This window comes from Oncorhynchus mykiss, chromosome 6 (assembly GCF_057628025.1).
Source record: "Oncorhynchus mykiss isolate SJ-2025 chromosome 6, ASM5762802v1, whole genome shotgun sequence".
NCBI classification, from domain to species: domain Eukaryota; kingdom Metazoa; phylum Chordata; class Actinopteri; order Salmoniformes; family Salmonidae; genus Oncorhynchus; species Oncorhynchus mykiss.
The window spans coordinates 59,818,525-59,840,809 of NC_143027.1; positions in this window are offsets into that span (position 1 = coordinate 59,818,525).

A 22,285-nucleotide genomic window follows, 5' to 3' on the forward strand; every position below is an offset into this window, starting at 1 on the left:
ATCGAACTAATCAAACAAACAACTGGGTTGCATCTCTTTTTACAAGCATTTCGCTACACGTGCAATAACATCTGCTAAATATATGTATGTGACCAATACAATTTGATTTGAGCAAGTAGGAGTTCTCTTTTAAAGATGAAAGAGGCCTGAGAAAAATTAAAAATCCGGAAGTGCCTCATGTTTTGAAAGCTCTGCGTTCCAATGCGTCCCTATTGAGCAGTGAAAGGGCTATCAACCAGATTATTTTTTCTATGTATTCCCCAAGGTGTCTACAGCATTGTGACGTAGTTTTACGCCTTTATGTTGAAGAATACCCGTAAGCGGCTACATTGTGTAAGTGGTCATCTGATGTCTCTCAGAGTGATTCTTGCGTAAAATACAAAGGTAGCCATTTTTCCAATCGGTCCTACTGAAAAAACAATTTTTTCGGTGGATATATTATCGAATAGATATTTGAAAAACCCCTTGAGGATTGATTATAAACAACGTTTTCCATATTTCTGTCGATATTATGGAGCTAATTTGGAATATTTTTTCGGCATTGTCGTGACCGAAATTTACGGTCGATTTCTCAGCTAAACGTGAAGAACAAACGGAGCTATTTCGCCTACAAAAAAAATATTTTGGGAAAAAAGGAACATTGGCTATCTAACTGGGAGTCTCGTGAGTGAAAACATCCGAAGTGCATCAAAGGTAAACAATTTAATTTGATTGCTTTTCTGATTTTCGTGACCAAGTTTCCTGCTGCTAGCTAGACATAATGCTATGCTAGGCTATTGATAAACTTACACAAATGCTTGTCTTCCTTTGGCTGTACAGCATATTTTGAAAATCTGAGATGACCGGGTGATTAACAAAAGGCTAAGCTGTGTCTCAATATATTTCACTTGTGATTTTTATGAATAGGAATATTTTCGAGTAATATTTATGTCCGTTGCGTTATGCTAATTAGTGTCAGTTGATGATTACGTTCCTGGATCTGGGATGGGGTGTCACTAGAGGTTTTAAGAATGTGAAATGTCCAAATAATGTTAGAGTGATTTTTTTTCTTCAGCTTTTAATTTTTTCATCACATTCCCAGTGGGTCAGAAATGTACAGACAGTACACTCAATTCGTATTTGGTAGCATTTCCTTTAAATGGTTTAACTTGGGTCAAATGTTTCGGGTAGCCTTCCACAAGCTTCCCACAATAAGTTGGGTGAATTTTGGCCCATTCCTCCTGACAGAGCTGGAGTCAGATTTGTAGGCCTCTTTGCTCACACATGCTTTTTCAGTTCTGCCCACACATTTTCTAGAGGTTTGAGGTCAGGGCTTTGTGATGGCCACTCCAATACCTTGACTTTGTTGTCCTTAAGCCATTTTGCCACAACTTTGGAAGTATGCTTGGGGTCATTGTCCATTTGGAAGACCCATTTGCGACCAAGCTTTAACTGATGTCTTGAGATTTGCTTCAATATATCCACATAGTGCACCGGCCCCTCCTGCAGCAAAGCACCCCCACAACATGATGCTGCCACCCCCGGGCTTTATGGTTGGGATGGTGTTCTTCGGCTTGCAAACCTCCCCATTTTTCCTCCAAACATAACGAGGGTCATTATGGCCAAACAGCTCTATTTTTGTTTCATCAGACCAGAGGACATTTCTCCAAAAAGTACAATCTTTGTCCCCATGCACAGTTGCAGACCTTAGTCTGGCTTTTTTTATGGCGGTTTTGGAGCAGTGGCTTCTTCCTTCCTGAGCAGTCTTTCAGGTATTGTCAATATAGGACTTGTTTTACTGTGGATATAGATACTTTTGTACCTGTTTCCTCCAGCATCTTCTGGGATTGATTTGCGCTTTTCGAAACCAAAGTACATTAATCTCTAGGAGACAGAACGCGTCTCCTTCCTGAGCGGTATGACGGCTGCATGGTCCCACGGTGATTATACTTGCGTACTATTGTTTGTACAGATGAATGTGGTACCTTCAGGCGTTTGGAAATTGCTCCCAAGGATGAACCAGACTTGTGGAGGTCTTGGCTGATTTCTTTTGATTTCCCCATGATGTCAAGCAAAGAGGCACTGAGTTTGAAGGTAGGCCTTGAAATACATCCACAGGTACACCTCCCAATTGACTCAAATGATGTCAATTAGCCTATCAGAAGCATCTAACACTGTTACATAATTTTCTGGAATTTTCCAAGCTGTTTAAAGGCACAATCAACTTAGTGTATGCAAACTTCTGACTCACTGGAATTGTGATGCAGTGAATTATAATTGAAATAATCTGTCTGTAAACAATTGTTGGAAAAATTACTTGTGTCATGCACAAAGTAGATGTCCTAACCGACTTACCAAAACTACAGTTTGTTAACAAGGAATTTGTGGAGTGGTTGAAAAACGAGTTTTAATGACTCCAACCTAAGTGTATGTTAACTTCCGACTTCAACTGTTTATAATGTAAATATTTTTTTTTGCATGTTTTTTAGGCATTACTACGTGTCACATGTCAGTTTGCAAACAATGTACAAAAATAAAATAAATGTTTTTTAAGGCTGCATATGGTCTCTTTTTTGCTTTCTTGACTAAAGCAGCTCAAAATGTAGGTGTTTCAGCCTAGCTCAGTGCTTTCTGTGGTGGAGTGGCAGCCAGCGGAAAATAAAGAGTGTAATGGTTGGTAGTCTTTTCTAGTTCCACTGTGATTGGCTCAGTGTTCTGTCACTCATGGGTACACTACGTCACTGCAAAATCTACAGGGAGAGCTAGAAAGTTCAAGCCCCTTTGGGTGCTACCATAGATTTGAATTAGAAGTGCTCATCCAAGAAGGCTCAAAGTCATTGACCACAGATAAACTGACGTCAAATCACGTTACATGTACCGTAGCTTTGATTGGACTGACAATGTCAACATCATACTTTCAGAATCGTAGTTAAAAATTGCTAGACAAGCAGTCGTCATCAATCACGTCAACAATCTACGGGCAAATCCTTTTCAGTCCTTATCATATGAAGATAAATTGTAGATAAAATGCCATTGGACATACACTTTACACAACATGTTGGAAATCGCAAATTCAGTGCGTTGCAAGCGTTGCAAAACAATCACTATTTCACTTCCCCTGCTATTCGGTGGACAGAGTATGTGGTCTAAGTCTGGGTTTAAGGGTCTCTTTTCGAAGCTTAAAAGGATCAACTTTCACATGCAACACCATGGGCCAGAAAACGTTGAATACTTTGGCCATGCTGACTTCTGCAGCATTCAAAACAACTGGAAACTCTGAACTGGGAAATCTCAGACTTCATTGAGTTCAAGACTGGGAACTGGGAACTCTGAAAAAAACTAGCTCTGACTAGGAAAATACGTTTTGAAAGGTCATCCAACTCAGAATTCCAAGTCGGGAACTCGGGCCTCTTTCTAGAGCTCCGACCTGAAGATCACTGACGTCATGATTCAGCCTTGTTTTTTTCAGAGCTCTCAAATCCAGAGAATGCCAGACTTGGATGACAAAGTTTGATAACAATGTTTGCCCACAAGAAGGACCACCCCTCCACCTTCCTGTTCAAGTGAGCACAGCACAATGGTGAGTCCAAAAGTGTCTTGTATGCTGCTGAGTAAATTACTGTATGTAATATGCCAGGGAGATATGTATACTGTAGCTAAGAAATTAATACTAGGTATATGTTTTGTATTAAGCTGTTAGTAGCCTATGTGCCCCACCCTATTAATTTGGTACCTTTCCCCTCATAACTTAGCCTACTGTTCTGACTTGTTGGTGCGCATGTAGCCTATAGCCTGATTTAGAGAAATGTCGTCATCGAATATTGTAAGAGCTTTCACTCTCTGCTTATATACCCCCTTTATTTATCCTACGGTTCTGACTTGGTGTACAGTGAGAATACTGTAAGAACAACCCATGTTCTGAATTCTGACACTGTACATTTCAAAAGTGTTGAACAAATAGTTATATTGACTTGTCCATCTTAGCTCGTTCATTAATGTCTTAATTGAAATTATGGATTGCCTCTTATCCGCACAACGTTCCCTTATGCCATAGTTTGTATATCTCAATTGTCAGCAGAAACCATATTTGTTTAAGCAAGTCAGCCATATCAGCAATGTTTTTTTAAATGCAGTAAATGAGGCTGAATGAACTGTGTCGCTGCCAGACAGGTGTAGCATTGTAAGGATTCACTCCATGGTGCTGAAAAGAAAGCTCTGCTGTTGGGACAGCTTTATGTAGGCCCTAACAGTTTGTGGGCACCGTATGTCACCGTTATTGAGCAATTAATGTATTGTTTAGTGTTGTGTTGTTTAGTGGCTTTGCCCCACCAAGATTTGCATTCTAAAGTCGGCACTAATCTGATTAAAATATTTTTGCGCATGGCGCATGGTGACTCCAGTGCTCGTTCACAGCCCGGTGCGCTCTGAGCCAGCTCTGCATGTGTCGTGCTAGAGTGGGCATCCAGCCAGGACGCCCAGCCAGGCTCCTGGTCTCCGGTGCGCCTCTTCGGCCCAGGGTATCCTGCGCTGGCTCTGCGCACTGTGTCTTGGGTGCGCTATCACAGCCCAGTGTGTCCTGTGCCTGCGCTCTGCATGTGCCGGGCCAAAGTGGGCATTCAGCCAGGACGAGTGGTGCCAGCTTTAAGCACCAGATCTCCAGTATGGCTCCCCCACAGCCCGGTTAGACCTGTGCCTGCTCCACTGACCAGGCCTCCAGTATGTCTCCCCAGCCTGGTGAGTCCTGTGCCTGCTCCAAGAACCAGGCCTCCAGTATGTCTCCCTAGCCTGGTGAGTCCTGAGCCTGCTCCCAGAACCAGGCCTCCAGTAGGTCTCCCCAGCCTGATAAGTCCTGGGCCTGCAGCAAGGTTCCCCAGTCCGGTGCCTGCTGCGAGGGTCCCCAGTCCGGGGCCTGACATGTATAGCCTTACAGAGCTTCTGTTCGTTTAGTTGTTTATTGTTTTGTTGGCGACATTTAAAATCAAAGAATGTACACTTACCACACTGCACCTTGGTCCGGTCATGTCATGTCCTTGACGACGATTGTGACAGACACAATAATTTACAATAATGCATTATATTCCATTATTCCCCTTGGATCCTTACAGTTCCACATGCCTACCTAACGCAGTGATGTGAATGCAGTTTGATCTTACCTGGAGAGAAAGGATGAATGCAGTAGCATCTACAGATCCCTTCTGTTGTGAGAAATTACGTGTTCCTGTTTGCTGTGAAAATCTGGAGCAGAGTAAGGTTAGGTTTGTTTTGTTCTAACAAATGTGGAAATTGTCAATTGTGAATGTCAAAGTGAGTGGACACTTTTATACAAAAAGTTGAGGGTAGAAACAAAGATTGATTATCAGATTAAAAACCTCTACAGGATCGGTGTCTCCCCCCCACCACCCCCAGTTGAGCTAACGTAGGCTAATGTGATTAGCATGGGGTTTAAGGAACAATAAAACATTTCCCAGGACATAGACATATGTAATATGTAATTCTTAATCTAACTGCACTGTCCAATTTACAGTAGCTATTACAGTGAAATAATACCATGCTATTGTTTGAGGAGAGTGCACAATTATGAACTTGAAATGTATTAATAAACCAATTAGGCACATTTGAGAAGTCTTAATACAACATTTTGAAGAGATATGCACTGGTTCATTGGATCAGTCTAAAACATTACACTTACACTGCTAGTGGCCAAAATCTAAATTGCGCCTGGGCTGGAATAATACATTATACATTAAAAAAACACGTTTTTTTCTTTGTATTATCTTTTACCAAATCTAATATGTTATATTCTCCTGCATTAATTTCACATCTCCACAAACTTCAAAGTGTTTCCTTTCAAATATTATCAAGAATATGCATATCCTTACTTCAAGTCCTGAGCTACAGGCATTTAGATTTGGGTATGTCATTATGGGCGAAAATTAAAAGAAAATGGTTGGATCCTTATGAGATTGTTAGTTTTTTTTACACAAAATGTCTTCCACTGTTGGTAGGATTTGAGAGCATGGTTTAAGGTTTTCCTAACAACATAAATGGATTTGTTCCGTAGCGGTCATTGATTTGGTCTCCGTGTCAGTGGTCCACTGAAAGATGATATTACCTTACCCTAGGGTGAATGTAGATAATAATATTTCTATCATGCTAGGCATGGCCCGGTGACCACTCAATACCACAATAATGTTGCTGCTTCAGGGAACATGATGTTCAGATCTGTGGAGTTCAGATCAATTACTTTTGTTCTGAGGGGCCTATTTGCTGTTACAGTGCTCTGTATTGTTCAAGTAATGACGATGACAATATTTTCCAATACACTGAGCGTACAAAACATAAGGAGCACCTTCCTAATATTGAGTACATAATGTCTCCACCATCATTTCCTATGACTGGAAACAGCTTCCGGACATCAGAACAGCGATCGCTAGCCTCGATTTGGATGAAAATGTCTACTTCAACGAGTCGGCAGCTCTGGATGTTCTGCTTACTCCGGACCAGGGAGTAATCCCTCGGACTCGAAAGAGAAAGTGTCGTCAAAAAAGAGGCGGCATTCTGACGAGACCACGTCAGCGAACAAATTGACCCCATTGCCCTCTGTTCTGTTGGCGAGCGTGCAGTCACTGGAGAACAAATTGGATGAGCCCCGTTCGAGATGGTCCTGTCAACTGGACCTCAGTTTCTCAGAGTCGTTGCTGAACGAGGACATGAATATACACTGAGTGTACAAAACATTAACAATTTCCTAAAATTGAGTTGCACCCCCTCCCGCTTTTGCCCTCAGAACGGCCTCAATTCGAAGGGGCATGGACTCTACAGGGTGTTGAAAGCATTCCACAGGGATGCTGGCTCATGTTGACTCCAATGTGTCCCACAGTTGTGTCAAGTTGGTTGGATGTCCTTTGGGTGGTGCAGCATTCTTGATACACACGTGAATCAGTTGCAGTTCCTGACACAAACTGGTGAGCCTGGCACTTAATTTTTTTGTCTTGCCCGTTCACCCTCTGAATGGCACACATTCATGTCTCAATTTTCTCAAGGCTTAAAAATCGTTCTTTAACCTGTCTCCTCCCCTTCATCTATACTGTTTGAAGTGGATTTAACAATTGACATCAATAAGGGATCATAGCTTTTACCTGGATTCACCTGGTCAGTATGTCATGGAAAGAAAATATGTTCCTAATGTTTTATGCACTCAGTGTAGATGGTACAGTGCCTTGCGAAAGTATTCGGCCCCCTTGAACTTTGCGACCTTTTGCCACATTTCAGGCTTCAAACATAAAGATATAAAACTGTATTTTTTTGTGAAGAATCAACAACAAGTGAGACACAATCATGAAGTGGAACGACATTTATTGGATATTTCAAACTTTTTTAACAAATCAAAAACTGAAAAATTGGCCGTGCAAAATTATTCAGCCCCCTTAAGTTAATACTTTGTAGCGCCACCTTTTGCTGCGATTACAGCTGTAAGTCGCTTGGGGTATGTCTCTATCAGTTTTGCACATCGAGAGACTGACATTTTTTCCCATTCCTCCTTGCAAAACAGCTCGAGCTCAGTGAGGTTGGATGGAGAGCATTTGTGAACAGCAGTTTTCAGTTCTTTCCACAGATTCTCGATTGGATTCAGGTCTGGACTTTGACTTGGCCATTCTAACACCTGGATATGTTTATTTTTGAACCATTCCATTGTAGATTTTGATTTATGTTTTGGATCATTGTCTTGTTGGAAGACAAATCTCCGTCCCAGTCTCAGGTCTTTTGCAGACTCCATCAGGTTTTCTCCCAGAATGGTCCTGTATTTGGCTCCATCCATCTTCCCATCAATTTTAACCATCTTCCCTGTCCCTGCTGAAGAAAAGCAGGCCCAAACCATGATGCTGCCACCACCATGTTTGACAGTGGGGATGGTGTGTTCAGCTGTGTTGCTTTTACGCCAAACATAACGTTTTGCATTGTTGCCAAAAAGTTCAATTTTGGTTTCATCTGACCAGAGCACCTTCTTCCACATGTTTGGTGTGTCTCCCAGGTGGCTTGTGGCAAACTTTAAACAACACTTTTTATGGATATCTTTAAGAAATGGCTTTCTTCTTGCCACTCTTCCATAAAGGCCAGATTTGTGCAATATTGTTGTCCTATGGACAGAGTCTCCCACCTCAGCTGTAGATCTCTGCAGTTCATCCAGAGTGATCATGGGCCTCTTGGCTGCATCTCTGATCAGTCTTCTCCTTGTATGAGCTGAAAGTTTAGAGGGACGGCCAGGTCTTGGTAGATTTGCAGTGGTCTGATACTCCTTCCATTTCAATATTATCGCTTGCACAGTGCTCCTTGGGATGTTTAAAGCTTGGGAAATCTTTTTGTATCCAAATCCGGCTTTAAACTTCTTCACAACAGTATCTCGGACCTGCCTGGTGTGTTCCTTGTTCTTCATGATGCTCTCTGCGCTTTTAACGGACCTCTGAGACTATCACAGTGCGGGTGCATTTATACGGAGACTTGATTACACACAGGTGGATTGTATTTTTCATCATTAGTCATTTAGGTCAACATTGGATCATTCAGAGATCCTCACTGAACTTCTGGAGAGAGTTTGCTGCACTGAAAGTAAAGGGGCTGAATAATTTTGTACGCCTAATTTTTCAGTTTTTGATTTGTTAAAAAAGTTTGAAATATCCAATAAATGTCGTTCCACTTCATGATTGTGTCCCACTTGTTGTTGATTCTTCACAAAAAAATACAGTTTTATATCTTTATGTTTGAATCCTGAAATGTGGCAAAAGGTCGCAAAGTTCAAGGGGGCCGAATACTTTCGCAAGGCACTGTATATTGGAACGAAGTATAATTTTTACCTTGAGACAATGTTTTATTTCACTCTCCTTTGTTGAGGGATGTATCTACGGAATATGTCAGCTATTTAGGGCTTGATCTGATAATCTAATTGACCAATTAGAGATTTCCGTTGTTTTTCTATTTCTCCCGGCCCAATGGAATTTCAAATGGCCATCATGCATTGCTCATTTGATTGAGATCCATTTTTATAACCTTAATTAATTCAGCGTTTTCCATTAGAGAAGGGAAAAGTTAGCCCACAGACGGTAAGGAAGAATGATATCTCCAAACAAAAGTTCTTAATGTTTTGTATACTCAGTGTATGTTAACAATGGCAACAAAACTGAACCAAAAGTTGACATTGCTTGTTACTATAATCGCATCAACAAAGTATTAGCATAGGCTGTTGAAAACGTGTCAAGGCATTCGAAAGCATTTCTCTGAAGAAAGTGAAGGAGAAATGTTGTTCAACACAAGGGCAGTATTCTACAGTGATGGAAGCCTTGACTGTTGCAGCAACACAAACAGAAATAATGACGGTTTCTGGGTTGTTGACAAACAATACATTATTCTAGACAGGCTGCTAAACAATCTTCAATGGCAAAAAAACCCTGCAACTCCTGGAGAGGGTGAATTGACTCTGTGTATTTTGATGTCTCCATTCAGCCTGGACTCTTATGTTTAACAATAGGCCTACACCGTTCCATTGAGTTAGAACGGAAATGACATGGAGAAAGGAGGTTAGTTCGACAGCCTACAGTATCCATACAGACTGAACCATATCAGCTCATACTACATATCTCTAGCACATGGAAAGACACAAATGACAGAGCAAAACAGGTCCCGCAGTCTTTACACATGGGCACACACTCACTCACAATGCAGACTACCCGTGCTTCATTTCACTTCACTCTGTGTAGTTGGTCCGTATAACATTGATTAAATCACACAGCGCAGTGGGCACCCGTCACACACTCTTAACTCAACACTGGCTTCTGAACACTCCAGCTGGGCTTCTGAGCGCCTGATGTAGTCACGGATAAGTCTATGGATTACCATATTTCAGACAAACTAATGGCTTTGTAGAGTGAGCTTAGAGCTTAAGCTCCTCCGTAGAGCACTACAAAGCCATCACAAAGAGCGCCTATCTAAAAGTGTAAGAATACAAACCAGAGGTGTTTATCATTTTCAGGGTTGCCGGGATCTCTGCATTTTTGCTTCTAGACCCTGTCTAAATCTTGGTGGTGGAAGCAAGAACAGAGGAGAAGAAAAGGCCTGCCATTAGGAATGACCTGCTCTCAATTACCCCCAGGCAAAAGGCTTGGATCTCAACCATTGCTCTTCTTACAGCTATCAAAAATAATTGAGGTTTATTGAATCAACCCATTGCTTTGTTCCAAATTCACTTTTCTAAATCCACTTTGGGGAGGAAATGAAAATGGTAGAGCACAAAGGCGAGGCCAAAACAAAATTGAAAGGCTCTTGTCTGCTCATTTGGTATGGAAGCCTCGCTGTGTCAAAATGAAATTAATACTTTTTACAGCACTTTTCTCTCCGCCTCTTCAGTCTCCCTTGAGTCGTGGACTCGTGGTCTCTCTAATTCCTGTGTCTGAGCGGGAGGTGTATGGCCTACCATAATGCTTTTGTTGTGCACCTCCAATTGCGTTGCTCCCAACCTAATTATCTAGATATGATTATACATATACAAACAGACCACAGAGAGAGAGAGAAAGAGGTGTGTGTGTGTGTGTGTGTGTGTGTGTGTGTGTGGTGGGGAGGGGGGGGTGGTGATGATGATTCCTACAAACCATAATGGATGTGTTAAATAATACGAGAGGCGTCGTTGGGATGCTAAACACTAGGCAATAAATACGATCAAAAAAGCAATGCAATATGTCAAACACGGTAATGTAATTTTGAGTGCGCAGGCATTTGAAATGGACAGGAGAGAGGGGACATTGTGATTGGTAGCTAGTGGGTGGGTGTGTTTGTGTATACATCGTATGGGCATACATTTAAAACTGGAGAAAGATCTTTAGTGAAAGGCAGGGATTCTTATTGCGACATTGTAGCAGCGTAGACCATAACATTCCCAAAACCTTGAGTTTCAGCTCAAATAGAATAGTGTAATTACACTAATGCTTCCTCTGTCATTGCTATTATTTTCTCACACGTCCTCTAGCCATCCACCAAACCACCCACCTCTCACTCAGCCAAACCTTTTAAAATAAAAATGATGAGCTCTCAGATTAAATCTGGTGAGCTTCTTTGGTCACGGGCCACTTCTGGGTACACTGACAATGGGATTTGTTCTCCCTCGAGAGCTACAGGTGGAAATACCCAGCTCGTCTTCATGTTGCACCAATGCTACAATAGCTTACAGGGCCTGCTAGTGAAAGGCTCAGATAAAGAGGGTTGATAATGAGAGCTAAAGGGATTATATTCCTGCAGAGGCCAGAGACTCCAGGCAGGCACAACAGGGTAATGAAAGGAAATGGGATTACTATCTGAATAGCTACTCCCTCTCATCTCTCTCCCGATTCACAACTGCCCTGTGGTCATGACTAGGATTCAGTCACCACCACCAGCCTCCTTAGGCAGAATGCAGTACCTTCCCAAAACAATATGACAGAAGAGCATGAAGAGAAAGACAATACCTGAACATACACTAGTTTCTTCAGGTAAATGTGTCTTGTATTATCTAATGCGGTGAGGACCTACACTGAGGTCATGAACATCCCAAAAGCAAAGCGCCACCTACTTTTTTCTTGACCTTTAAATTATGTAGGCAGGCCAATTTCAAATAGTGTCCACCTGTCAAGCTGGTCTCCTCTTGGTCCATTGTCTCAGTAGGGTCCTTTTCTCAGAAGCAGTTTCCAGGCTGTACTTTATGTAAAGTGGACAGAAATTCAACTAGAAATGAGTGAAACGGGACCTCTGAATGGCTTCAGCAGAAAATAGCTGTAGGGGACAGTTTGGCGCAGGGAACAGTTTGGTGTTTCGGTTTTGCAAATCGCCAGCTAATTTACTGCATCCTTTCTCCCATCAATCTGCACTGTGTCAGCGTACAGTGTGGTTTAGATTGGTGTGAGAGTGTGAGAGTGTGTGAGTGCATGTGTGTGAGTTTGTGTACATGTGTAGGTCTATTCATTGGAGTTAATGACATTTTTATGGTGCATTTATGCAACACATTTCTCTACTCTTGTATGTTGGTGTTGTGGATACATCTGTGTGTAGCTGTGATTGTGTGTCTTCTCAGTCCTATCCTTTTTGGCAGTAACACTATCATATTGGGAAGGTCTTAAGGATGGCCCACTTGAGTGTATGGATCCAGACAATGATATGGCTCTGTGAGGGAAGGGCATCTTTAACGATTGGACATTTCAGTCATCATAAAATCAATGAGTGTTATGGAGTACTCAGAGAGTTTCTTCCAGCAGTTCTGACAGTCTTGTGATTGGTGACCACTGCAAGGACTTAATTTGCACGTGTGATTGTATGGCTCAGCCGCTGGCCCTCTCACTGTCATAATCACAGTAATGGGCAAGCTGATAGCTAATCGAAAAGGCTGTGGGCGACACCAGGCAGCACTGAATGCCTTTGTTGTTCCACTGGCAAGGCTCTAACAAGAAGAAAAAACAGAAGGAATTATCACTTAGCGTGACTCTTAGAGGCATCCCAATGACACAGCTCTGTTAGTGGAGCTAAAACGCCTCCATCATTAGAACTGTGGATGTAATGGACGAGGCAATCTCGCCAAATGGGCTTTTAAATTTCTCGCTGGTAGCATCAGGGAACCCGAGGTTAGCCAGTTTCTCTCTCTTTCTCTCTCTTTCTCTCGCTAGCTGTCTCTCTTTCTTTCTCTCTCTCTTTTTCTCTCTCTTTTTCTCTCTCTCTCTGGGAGTTAAGGGGCTGGCCCAATTACACTGACTGTAGTGAGTGACACACGCCAGTGCTGCCCAGCATTGGCATTATTCTAAACTTTATGGCTGCCATGTGGGGGAAACAAATGGAGCATGAGTTGATGCCCGGGTAAATGTCCCTTTTGCATGACATGGTGCATCAAGTAAGAACAGATCGGGTCTGTTGTCCTTTTGAGTTCACTGTCCATTGATATCAGAATAAGTCCGGGGAGGTCCCATTGTTTCTGACGTTCAGGTATTTGGTTCATGTATCCCCTGACATTGTCTGATCTGCTCGTTCATGAGATGAGAGTAGTAAGAACAGTGGGTTTACTCAGCACTACTTCTGTCTGAGAGATGAAACAAACTCAGTTTAGGGTCTAAACAGAATTAAAACAGGATTTGTTGTAAGCCTTCAGCCAGCTTACGATTTTAATGAATGCATAAAAATTGAAATAAGTGAATGGCCTCTTAATTAAATACCTCATTAAAAGCTTAGGTGGTTTGGCATCAGGTTCCTTAGATAAGCAGCACTATTAGACTGGATGAAGAGGAGACAGTGTGACGACTTTCTGAGATGAGGTGGAGGCAGGGCGTAAGGGTAAATGGGAGACGGTGAAGCTAACAGGCATAGTTAGAGAGTGAGACAGGGGGTTTAGCCAGTTGATAGGGGAGGAGCAGAGGGAAAGAAACAAGACGTAAGTGAGCTCTAATGAACCTTTAACAGGTCTGAGATTGGATTGCGCTCCACAATCCCAGTAGGATCTGGTTCTGTTGGGCTGTGTGGCTGAGTGCCGCCGGGAGCCAGTCTGCCATGCACATGCACAACCGGGCCAGTTAGTATGCAGAGCGACCTGTTGAAGTCATAAACGTGTGCAGCATGGTCCACAGCCCTCACACAGGCTCTCTGAAATGGACTGCTTCAATTGTTTTCTGTAATTAATATTATCCTCCCCAATCACATGACAAGGCATATAAGCAGTCTGGTGTGTGTTAGAATGGTTCCTCTCTTCTCCATCCCGAGCATTTCCAAACGATTTCACAGAATAGTGAGCTGAAACCAATGAAACGTGGAAAATGTTGATCAACTAGTTACAATAAATGCAAATATTTAATTCAAACGTTATGATGGATACATAAAACCAAAGAGGAGAAATAAACCAGAACTAGAACTCAGAGATATTTTAAATCTGTGAACTACTGTAAGAGAAAAGTATACATTCAACAGGGAAAAGAAGGAGGAGAGCATCTTGAAAGGATTGGACAACGATAACTTTGCTACCAGACATCCTTGTCCCCATGGACAGGGAGAGTGGGACTGTTAAGGATTCATGGTGGAACCTGTCCCATTTGTCTGATAATAACGACTCCAATGTCCTTCCGTGGCATGTCTTCCTCCTCCTTCTCCTCCTACCGCTCCTCCACCACCACCTCTTATCCTCCTCTTCCTCCGCCTCTCGTCATCTTCCTCCTCCTCCTCCTTCTCCTCATCATTCTCTAAGCTTTCACCTAACCCTGACTATTTACATTGACCCTCCCCCCCATTTGCTGCTACTCACGGTTATTATCTTTGCATAGTCACTTTACCCCTACCTACATGTACAAATCACCTCGACTAACCTGTACCCCCGCACATTGACACGTTATTTTTTTACTTTAGTTTATTTGATAAATATTTTCTTAACTCTTTCTTGAACTACGTTGTTGGTTAAGAGCTTATAAGTAAGCCTTTCAGGGTAACGTCTACAGCTGCTGTATTCGGCGCATGTGACAAATAAAGTTTTATTTAATTTGAACCTGCTTGATGTGGCAATCACAATGGTTGTGTTTAGGAGAGGTTATTTTGTAGCATTGGAGATAAAAATGACCCTCTTGATCATGTCTCCATTTTCAATGTCTTCGATAATGTGAATGGCAAACAGAATAGAACTGGCTGAAAAGCCTCTTGTCATCTTAGGATGTTTGCAAAACAACACTTAAAACCCAGTCAGACCATAGGTCTCTCCAGATAACTTGGACATGCAATCATTTTCATATAAACAGACAGCCTTCTTTATTCTCTTGGACTGACTCAAAAGCTTTCATTTACTCATGTAATGCAGGTCACCAAGGTCTTCTAATAGCACACTCTCAGAAAACCTATTGTTTCCTCAATAGACAGTTTATGGAAATTTGTGACTTTACCATCTCATCCTGTACTTTATCCCACCACACAATAAAAACGGCTGTTATGTTTAGGAGCTGAGGAGTGTAAAGTATATCTGTAGCTATGCTGCGTCTGTCACTATCAATCACTCCACTGAGCTCCTTCATAGTGTTCCCTCTCTCGCCACTGTTCCGTAGCTCCGCAGGGATTTGCCTCATAAATCACCAATGTACTTTAGGTAAAACATCACTCAGCGAGAGATGGGAAGCTCTAAAAGCCCTCTAACGATTGGGTAATAACAGTAGATCCTCAACAACCAATTAAAGGTTCCATGTCGATCGTCATTAATATGTATCTACATTTTATTATCACTTAGCAAAATATGTCTTGAGGATAAAATGGAGAGCAAGCCAGGCAGTCTCTTTTTCTTTATAAAAGTGCTACTTTGTTTCATTCACAGCCGCTTCACTTTCACCTTGAACTTGGGATCTGGGAGACAAGTGTTGTATTTGAAATAATTTAACACTCTACAGACCTGCCAGAACTGATGTGCTCGACTACATAAAGACAAAGCATTGCATAAACATAAATGCAGGGAAAGATATTGGTGCTGGAGATTGAGATTCGTGACCTCGCCTTCTTCAGTGGTGAGATTTGTCTTGGTTCGGTCATTTAATGTGGCAGGCATTTGGGCGGTGTGTATGTGTACCTGACGGTGTGTACATATTTGTGTGCTATTAAATGTGTTCTGGCATCCAGGGCTAGTGCGGGGGTTGAAATTGACATTTCATACAGAATGTACCTATCAACACTGGCAATCTCTAACAGCTAGGAATGCGTAGCGCAAAACAATTGTATTACGGATATTGCTGGCAAATCTACACCTCTCAGAAAAAAGTTTAACGCATGCAAATCAACTAAAATAAATCTGTGACAACTGTTGGGTTACAGAAATCTATAAATAGACCAACCCTTATGGCTCAGCCACCATTGTGAATCTGAGGTAGTGGCAGGAGAAATAGGGCTGCATGCACATTCGAGTTTAGCAGGAACATTTCTTGTGGTTTTCCCCCACAGGTTCAGGACCACGGACAGCTGCGGTGAGAATCCAGCGCTGCAGCAGCTCTCTCAACATATTCAGCACCACGGACAGTGATCATTGACACGCACTCCTGCAGCAGTTTCCATAACACGTGCAGGACCATGGACAGCTCCTAATCACCCTCTTCAATCCACTCAGCAATCAAGAGGCTGCACAGTGGAGTCATCATTTTGGCAGGGACATAAGACTTTCCTAGGTTTTTTGAGTTCCGTTTTTCAAAATCTGAATTAGAGTACACACATGGTGTACCGAGTATATTTATAGTATGTATGTAATGCCCCATGCTTGCCTTCTAATGTAATTACAATTACTTACAAAATTATTTTTTCTAAATTATAGCTATTGTTCAGGGATTTATTTTAGTTGGTTCTGGTTTAGAAATTTCCACAGTAAAATCCAGCACAAATGTATGTAATTTGGGCAGTGAGCTGCAGAAGGTAAATAATCAAATAATGAAAATAATTCCACTGAGCAACTCATGATAAATAAAAGCCTACACACCATGCATCAGGCGTAAGCCCCCCTGTCTCTTCCTAAGAAGGGCGTTTATAATCTCCACTAGCCCAATGCCATGTGTAATAACAAGTGCAAATGAGTTCTCCAGAAACCCTGCAGGTTTGGAATTAATTATACAATGTAGCTACCATGGTCCCAGTGTACTGCTGGTATGATTTATATAGGGCTGGGGGCGGAGGAAGAGGAACTAAGAGAGGGAGTTTTTTAGTAAAGAGAAAGCAATTTCCATGGCTTGCATTCAATAAGACAATTGCATTAGATTTGTCTCAATAAATACCTACCTACACATAATCCACACAATCCACACATCCTACTCAATGTATGCATGTGAGTTTGGAGAGGGGGAGGTGGCACCATTGGACGATTAGTCACTTGTTTAGTTATTTTTCAGTGCAATATAATTGATGTTAAGGATATGAAAGTTGTGTTTAAATACACGATGTGCAAGATGTTTCAAATACAGCATGCACAAGCTGAACAGACATTTTTTTTTCCTAATGTTAACTATAAGCCGAATGATCTGGCCTATACTGTTCTTTTTTTTTCAGAGAGAACTGTTTTTGAACCATTTTGCTTTCTATCCGTCTGTCCCTGTTTAACCTGCTGCAATCCAATCAGCTTGTGGAGATTTAGTCAAGGATCTGTCTTTCAATGTCACCAGCTCCCTGTTGGGCTGAGCTGCCAGATGTTCAGTGATATCAGAGTCTCTGTGCTTTAAAAAAAAACAACTTCCCTCCACCACCTCCTCTCAATCACTGCAAAACGTGTCTGTTTATCTGTCGTCCTCTATGTCCTCATGCAGCCTGGTCTAGACGTAACATATTAAACGTAAATCTGAGACTTTCAAATTAGTATGATATGTTACGTTTGGTATGGTTACATGAGACGGATGGTTACTTGAGGCAAAAAACGAAAGTAGGGTGGTTGGTCAGGTTGGATGGTTGGGCATGTAAAGTGAACGTCTAGCAACCTGAAGGTTGCGAGTTTGAATCTCATCACGAACAACTTTAGCAGTTTAGCTACTTTGTTAGATAACCCTTCCCCTAACCCTAAACTTAACCCTTTAATCTAACTCCTAAACTTAACTCCTAACCCTAACCCCTAGCCTAGCTAATGTTAGCCAGCTAGCTAACATTAGCCGCCTAGATAAAATTCCTAACATATTGTTCATTTCGCAAATTCGTAACATACTGTACGTTTTGCAAATTCATAACATTGAATATGAATTGTAATTCGCAACATATCATACAAAATGGGTGATGGATATCCACAACTTTGTACATACCTTACAAAACGTAACATATGAAGTGTCTCAGATTTACATACAGAATAATAGGAAATGTTCTGAGACCCTGTCAGTAGCGTTTTCACAACAATAACCTTCCATTAACTTTGTGGGCAGTAATTCTACACAACAATATAGCCAGCCCTACTGATAGTGGATAAACTAATATTTGCCAGGTTTACAGGATAGCCTAAAGCATTGTAAATGAGAATAGTCTATCTTACTGAAGGGCAGCACCTGCTGTCCACCAGTCTTCTCTGCTGTCTATTCCCTGGCCTGCTAGCAGGAGACACGGTGTTGTGGGCTGAGGTGCAGACAATCCTCAGAGAGTGTCAGGTAGCATCAGTGTCTGTTCAGGCATGGGTTCTGCTGTAGCATGGCTGGGCCTGATATGGCTGTGTAAGTTTGACCATGGTTTAGACACTGTCACTGGGGAGGTTGTCTGCCATACATGAAGGCTGAAATGTTTTGTTTATGCCCTACTGCCACTGTGCTTCTTCCACTGTTGACCATGCTGTTTAATTGGCTCCCTGCTTTATCAGAGAGGAACAGATTGGAGCAAGGATACTTCATCTCAACATTGAATGTTTCAGGTGAAGGATTATTATGTACATACACATGCACAAACGCACAAACACACACACACATGCGCGCGCACACACACACACAAACACACACACTGCCATGTACAAGTTTGACAGTTATCAGTAGCCCTTGATTTCAGGATGACTGAAAATATGATCATGATTCTGCTGTTCTCTCTTTGCCAGTCTGCTGCAGTATGCTCTGGTTGATGATACATCTAAAAACTGGCTAAGGGGAGAAATAAACTTTATGTAATGCCCCAGGCAGCATTCAGAGGTCTTTATCTAGCTCATTCATCCCTGTTGCATTTAAATAATAGACTTCTGACATGTCTCAGTCCTCTGCATCACCGTGCTCATCCTGCACGGCGTAGTCAGGGAATTGTCCAGATGTGTACATTTCTAGAACAGCTTGTGACCACATTGCACATCAGAATCAGAATCACCTTTATTCACCAAGTACCTTTACACATACCTAGAATTTTCCTTGGTGAGAAGGTGCCGCCGGCAACAGACAATATACAAACAGAATACATACACAAGTCCACATAGACATCATACAGAATATAGAGTATCGGAACAGTAACCATAAAACATAGAACTCTGGAGTATAGACTGACTACAGTGCGAATATAGAGGGGTATATTACAGAGGGGTATATCTATTTATAAACTGGGTGGTTCGAGCCCTGAATGCTGATTGGCTGACAGCCATGGTATATCAGACTGTATACCACGGGTATGAAAAAAACATTTATTTTTACTGCTCTAATTACGTTGGTAACCAGTTTATTATAGCAATAAGGCACCTTGGGCGTTTGTGGTATATGACCAATACCCCGGCTAGGGGTGAATCCAGGCAGTCAGATTTTTGTCCTGCCTAAGAACAGCACTTAGACGTGGTATATTGGCCACATACCACACTCCCTCGTACCGTATTGCTTAAATATACAGGGGGGGGATTCTGCTGTGACAAATATATACAGTGCCTTGCGGAGGTGTACCTAGTGCCAATGCAGTATAGTGCAGATTCATATTTGAGGCAGTCACTTAATTCCTATGAGCCTGATGGTGGGTTGATGAGGGCCACAGCATGAGGGAAGAAACTGTTCAGGTGGTTTTGGTCAGATTGACCTAAACCGTATGCCAGAGGGGAGTCTTTGAAAGATGGGGTGTCTGGGGTGGGCAGGGTTGGCGATGATCTTTCCTGAAAGTTTCCTTGTCCTGTTGATGTGCAGGTCCTTGATGGAGGCAGGTGACAGCCGATGACCTTCTCTGCAGACCAGACGATGCACTGCAGTTTGCCCTTACAGCGGGCAGACGCAGACCCAAACCACACGGTGGTAGAAGAGGTGAGGATCAACTGGCTCTGTAGAACCGAACCAGAATTGATGGAGAGAGTTTGAGTTTCTTCAGCAGGCGCAGATAGTACATCCTCTGTCGAGCATTCTTGGTGACCACTGTGATATTGTCCTTACACTTGAGGTCGTGGGGGATGATGGTCTCCAGGAATTTGAATGACTTGGCCGTGCTGATGGCTGAGCCATTAATCTTAAGGGGGAGATATGGTGGGGATCATTCCCTGTAGTCAAGCACCTTCTCCATGGTTTTGACTGTGACCTCTCAACAGTAATTGGTGAGACGATACACCGTCACAGATGAGACCGACCGACCGGTAATATGAAATATGTTTCCCCAGCTTTATGTGCTGTGTCCTGTCGGTGATCCACCTGCCTGTAGCCAGATACGTTCAACTGGGTACGTTTGTGCAGTAGCAGGTCCTGAATGATTGTGTTGAAGGCCGAGCTAAAGTCCACAAACAATATCCTCACGTATGTCCTTGGGTTGTCGAGGTGTTGGTGGATGTAGTGAAGGCCCATGTTGACGGCATCGTCCACAGACCTAGGGGTGAGGGAGGAGGGGGGTGTAAGGGAGGGTAGAGTCCTAATGGCTGAGGGTTTTGTCAGCTGAGGGGCTAGATGGCAGATGGCCCTTTTGTGTTTCAAAACGACAGTAGAACTAGTTCAGCAGGTTTGGTAGTAGAGGGTCACCTGGTGCTTGGGGGGTGGTCTCTTATTTGTAGTTGTTGATCTGCTGGATATCTTCCAGACAGACGAAAAGTTGTTGGTGGTGAATTGTTGTTCTAGCCACCCCTTGTAACGACATTTGAATTTGACCTTACTCTCACACCACAGGATAGGAATGATGTGTTCTCACCCTGACCTTAAATGTTCTGCCATGTCCCAATGCTGTAAATGGAAAGACATGTTCATAATGCATTTCTTTTTCTATTTTTTGGCGGATCTTTTTTTGTTGTTGTCGTAAAGTCTGGATTATGGTGAAGGTAATACGTCTACCTCTTGGTGAGCCAGTAAACGCAGCAAATTATATATTTATAGGTCTTATATAAACCAAACTGATGTTGTGCTCCAACAGTACAAAAGAGAGAACGTCTAATGGCCCCATTATTGATTCAAGTGTATTGTTAGTCCAGCCTAACTAAGGCAGAAGCAGCTTGTTAGTAGGCACATGAGGTTCCTCAATAAGTATCTTCAGAGTTAAAACAAAGAGGCTAACTATTCTTTATTTAAGATATTCTCATGCGTATTGGTCATGTGCTTTTCTCTGTGCAGCACTAAGCCAAAGTTTTTATTTCCATATGCACAATCCACAGAGCAGGAGAGTGTCTGCTTTACTCTCACTTGGCTTTGTCACTTCAATGCAGTCCATCTATAACGGCAGGGGAGAGGTGTGCGCCAGAATGAATCAGACGCCGACGAGGAGTAATCATTGGGCTCCTTGTTGACTGCCTGCCTCGCCGTACAGAACGCCGTCATGTATTACGCAAACGAGATGTGGCGAAACTTCCTAATACGCATCCAATACCCTGGATGTCATTGTCCACCTCGGTCATTGGTTAGAAGAATGGCTTTAGAGGGCGAGAAGGAGACACAGAATGTATTCTTGTCGGATGTTGTGTAACACATTTAAATGCCCTTGTCAAACACTCATTCATTTGGTGGGCAAACAGCCCCTAAAAAAAGGCACTGAAACATAACCGAACATGTTATAATGTTTCTGCCACTTTGCTGCTGTTAGCTTTTAACTATCCGACCTGTTTATTATTTTGTGGTGGTATTCGGTTTTCGGGACAAACACAGTCCGTACACAAGAGTGAATCACAACGATAGTTTTAGGGAAAGATAATAAACTACCCAATGTCCAAAGACGTTGACATTCAACACTTGCAATGAGAATTCTGTTTGTGTTTGTATCATGTCTGCTAGGCATCTATTGAGACCAAAGGACTGTCTGGAGCCAAACTAAAGTTCCCATTCTCCACCAATATTAATGTGATAAACTGATAAACGATGAAAGATCTTGAAACAGACAACAAGAGGAGACTAGGTAGGGAGTTGCCGTTGCTCTTCCCTGGGATGCACATTCGACTAATGAAATGAACTGTAGTGGCATATCGTGCTCCTTTTTTTGGTTAGTTAGTTAGACATGCTTACACGAGCAAGAATTCTTCCGCTGAATGTGTGCCTATCCTGCCGGAAAGACTACATCACAGCTCACTACTCCCAGGGGACTGCGTTGCGACCCTCAGTCTACAACGTGGGCGCTCAAGTGGTACCTTGCGTCTGCTTTGCCAGTATCAACAGCTGCTCAGCTGTCACATATCTCCCATGGATTCAATAGAGCTCAGACACTGGTTCTGCAACTGACTTTGGAGATAGACTTGGACAGGGATGCACGCAGGCGCTTCATTAGACATTAGTGCTTGTGGCACTGGCATGAAAGATCTGTCTGGACAGTGACCTAATGCCTAATTCACCTCCAGTTCATGGAATGATTCATCTCATGATATGGGTCAACCATATACTTTAGAGAGCACTAAGGCATGGCTTCCTGTATGGTCAAAGAAAGCGTCATAGAT